The 4,463-nt window shown below is 50.2% G+C and overlaps 1 pseudogene across 1 annotated transcript; it reads right to left on the bottom strand.

Moving 5' to 3' along the window:
- Positions 1-673: 673 nt before the first annotated feature.
- LOC308041756 (olfactory receptor 14J1-like) lies at positions 674-1,585 on the bottom strand (annotated as a pseudogene). Its single transcript has one exon. The product of its transcript is annotated as an olfactory receptor 14J1-like (transcript).
- Between the last annotated feature and the right edge of the window lie 2,878 nt (positions 1,586-4,463).

Below are 4,463 nucleotides of genomic sequence, written 5' to 3'. Positions count from 1 at the left end.
CCAGCCCATCCAAGCTCCCTCGAGTCTCTTCTACCTCCCCTGCCCTGTCTCCACCCCCAATGCCCTCTGCCCAACAAAGCCCAGTTTGGGCTGGTCCCACACCAGTGCCCATTGCAGGTGTTCTGGGCAGTCACCCCACAGCCTCTGCCCCTCTGAAGGGCACAGCAGCTCCTGGGGATCAGAGAGGGGTCACCCCAGAGGTGGGTGAACATGCACAGCAATAGGAAAAGGAGACACCTGTGTCCTTTGCTCTCCTCTCTAGCAGATCCTGAGAGGTCCACAGCCCCTCCATGTGATTGCCCAACACAAAATCCCTGGCCCTTGAGGTCCTCAAGAGATCTTACTGCTCCAGGCACAGAGCAGCCTTCCCAAAGCTGGTGTTGCCACGAAGGGGTTTTCATCTCCCATTTGTCCCTGACACAATGAGGATGAATCTCGGAAAAAAAAAAAAGTTGGCACATGTTCATTTATTTCACTTAAATACGAGAGATTCCTCATTTACACAATGTCTTTTGGTCACACTAAATGGGTGGATAATTAAGCAGGAGGGGATGAATAGTGACATTTCATTCAAGAGAAAAACATCACAAGTGTTAAAAAAGGTAAAAAGTAAAGAAGGAAAGACAGACTTGGCCTGTCATGACCTACACCTTTGCGGGAGGAAACAGGCAGTCTATGGCTGTTGAAAACATCCAGTCATCAGCTTCCTCAGAGCACTCTTGAGCTCCTTGTTCCTCATGCTGTAGATGAGGGGGTTCAGTGTTGAAGGTACCAGTGCATACAGTACTGCCACCACCAGATTCAGGAGGAGGTTTTCAGGTAGGTAAACGTGCCAGTGCTGACGAACAGGGAGACCACGGTCAGGTGAGGGAGGCATGTGGAAAAGGCTTTGTGCTGTCCCTGCTCAGAGGGGATCCTCAGCACAGCCCTGAAGATCTGCATTGTAGGATAGCACAATGAACACAAAACATCCCCAAAATAGAAAAGCACTAAAAGCAAGAAGGCCAGCTTCCCTGTGGTAGGAGTCTGAGCAGGAGAGCTTGAGTATCAGGAGGATTTCACAGAAGAACTGGTCCACAGCATTGCTCTTGCAGAGTGGCAGTGAAAATGTATTGGCCGTGTGCAGCAGAGCATTGAGAAACCCACTGGCCCAGGCAGCTGCTGCCATGTGAACACAAGCTCTGCTGCCCAGGAGGGTCTCGTAGTGCAGGGGTTTGCAGATGGCAACATAGCGGTTGTAGGACATGACTGTGAGGAGAAAATACTCTCCTACAATCAGGAAAAGGAAGAACTGTGCAACACATCCCATATAAGAAATGGCCCTGGTGTCCCAGAGGGAATTGGCCATGGATTTGGGGACAATGGTGGAGATACAGCCCAGGTCAAGGAGGGAGAGGTTGAGGAGGAAGAAGTACATGGGGGTGTGGAGGTGCTGGCCACAGGCTATGGTGGTGATGATGAGGCCGTTGCACAAGAGGGCAGCCAGGTAGATGCCCAGGAAGAGCCAGAAGTGCAAGAACTGCAGCTCCCATGTGTCTGTGAATGGCAAGAGGAGGAACTGGGTGATGGAGCTGCTGTTGGACATTGGCTGTTTCTTGGCATGGGGACTCTGTACAATAAAGGAAATTACAACTTCAAATGAGGGCAGACTCCTCTAACCAAAGCCACTGATTTTTGTAGAAATCATCCCTAACTGAAATACATTTCCTTTCTCTGTTTTTTGCTGGCTGAGTGTGCTGAGGGGAGCAGGACCTTTGCCCGTGTGCTGCCAAGCAGCCAGCTTTGCTCTGCTGCAGTGGGGACATGGGAGCTGGTTTTTGACAGTTCTGACATTCCCAAGGAATGTCAGATATAATCCAGCTTTAATGGAAAAGTTCTGTATGTGCACTCATTACTTGAAAGGGTGTGGTCTCCACAGGAAATGTTTCACGTATCTTTGTGTGAACTTTTTCTGTATTTTTAACTTTCCACCATGACATCTGTGGAATGTGTTACTTATGGGTAGAAATAGGGATTTATATGACTGAAAATGGGAAGAGTCTTGAGACAGGACAGGCGAAAGGGCTCAGCTCTCTGTAGCTCAGTGCAGAGTCAGGAGAGCAAAAGTGTCTGTCAGGTTTTTTTACTCATCTCCCCTGTGCTATCACTGGTGCTGAGTTGAAGATGTCTTTATATACAAATTGCTCTTTAAAAAAACTCAAACAGCTGGACTCATACAGGAGCAGGGAAGCACTGTTTGAAAGGACAGACCTGAATACTCTTTGTCCCAGCCCAGAGGTGGAGATGTGATGGAGAGAGCAAGGTATGACCCATCACTGAGAGATGCAAAGGACCTTGAGAGGACAGTGCAGAGCCCAAGGAAAGGCTCAGCACTCGTGGGATCCTATAGCAGACCTGAGCCTTTCTGGGGGCAGCTCGTGAGCCCAGCAGGACAGGCAGAGCAGAGTCAGGCTTCTGAAGATGGGATCTGCTAAAGGGACAGTCAGACCATTGTTCAGCAAACACCCAGAAGACAGAATGCAGCCTCCCCCCAGCTCACACAGTCCCTGTGAATCCTCCCTAAATTTGCAGCCATTCAAAGTTGCCTGACAAAAGCCCCTGGCCAGGGAGTCCTCATGACACATCCTGTGAGCTGTGGCTGTGCCAGCATCAGGAGATGCCTCCAGGAACTGCAGCTGCATTGCCCGGCAACCAGAGACTTACCATGTCAAGGGTTGTGCAGATTTCACTTCCAGTGAACTCTCAATCATCCTTCAACTCCCAGCTGGCCTCTACCCTCTCTCTGCCTGGCTCCTCTCCCCTTGGTGCTGCAGGCAGAGCCCTCAGCCCTGCTGCGTGTGCAGAGGAGCTGCTCCTGGGCAGAGCTGTCTCTCTGCAGCGCTGCCGCTTCCATGAGCTCCCTCTGTGCCAGGAGCCCAGCCCAGCTCAGCAACACAGGAGCAGCCCACGGCACTTCAATGACCCCTCTGGTGTGTTTGGTTCCAAGACTATAGACAGTGATAGGAAGTTGAAGAAGCCTTTCAAGAAGTCAAAGTTGCAAACTCCAAAGTTTCTTGTAGTGTTAATGGACCCCACTGAGGGACATATCATGACAAAGCTTGTGTGCTTGTTAAGGCAGAAAACTGGTGACAGTGAGGACAGGTAGGCAAAGGCAATGGGAAAGTGGCTCTGATGCTATGTAACCAGCCCCTGGGGAGGCAGATCTTGTCCCTCAAACATTGCTCAGGGCTCTTCCTGGGGCAGTGGGATGTGGGGCTGTGCAATGCCAAGAGCAGAACTACAGTACAATATCTCCCAGGCTTACAGATTGTGACGAGCAGGCAATGGAGTACTGTGCTATAGTGGTGTCTCATAGACATCAACTGCTCAGAGAACAGCCACAGCCCAGGAGGCAAAGGCCTTGGCTGTGTTGGGGGCTTTCAGCCTCGCCAGTGCCTCCAGCTTTCTCCACCACTGGATGCGATACAGTGTTGACCTCCACCCTGCTTACCAACCTTGGTTGCACCTGAGCATCTTCCCACCCTTACCGATATCTCTCCATCCTAACAGACTGTTCATTGAAATGCAAAGCTTTGGCTAATCCAGACTCTTTGTAAGTGGCCTCTTGTACCACAAAACTGCACTTGGAGTGGCATTTGTTTCTCTTTTTGTCAAATCTCAGCCACCCCATCTGCACTTTGTGGCATTTTTTCTTTCCAAATTTTTCTTACTCAATTTTGAAAAAAGCTCCATCATCTCTGAAACTACACTTCAAGCAGTCTCAGGCTACTCCTATACTGCCCTGAGCCTCTGTGCCACTGAGAAAGAAGAGCCAATAAGTCCAGGTCTCTCAGTCCCTCTACACAGGGCATCTGCTGAAGGCCCCAAACTCCAGATCTCCTCTGGGCACTCTCCAGCTCCTCTCATCTCCATCAAAATAAGGAGCCAATAACTGTGACAAACCCATGTGTGGTGGGTCCCTGCCAGTGACCAGTGCTGTGCGAAGAGGCATAATATCTCCTCTGGGTGAACATGCTCAACGTAATGCAGCCCGGTATGCAGGTGGTCTTGTTCATGGTCAGCATAAATCACTGGCTTCTGTGGTATCTCCAATAGTTCCCAGGCTCTTCTCCTCACAGTCACTCCTCAGCACTCAAAGTCACACAGACTCAGGTCCCAGCTGGACCTGATGTGCAGGTCTTTTATTCCTCTTGAAGCCAGACTGGCCAATTATCCTTGTAAAGTTCGAGAGGTTTCTGTTGGCCAAACCCCTGAGTATCTCAAGGCCTCTCTGGATTCGAACTCCATTTGCTCATCTGTTAATATCTGCATGCAGGTGGCTCACCCTGACTGTGGTGTGGTCTCACAAGATAACAACATGAGGAGTTGAAGGTCTCTGCAAACTCAGGCAGGATTTACCATGAACACAATCTCCAAGACACCAAAGGAGGGTACAAAGCAAGCAAAAGCAGAGTCAGCAGAGA

This window comes from Nesoenas mayeri (assembly GCF_963082525.1).
Source record: "Nesoenas mayeri genome assembly, chromosome: 6".
Taxonomy (NCBI): domain Eukaryota; kingdom Metazoa; phylum Chordata; class Aves; order Columbiformes; family Columbidae; genus Nesoenas; species Nesoenas mayeri.
This window is presented reverse-complemented; position numbering and strand designations above follow the sequence as displayed.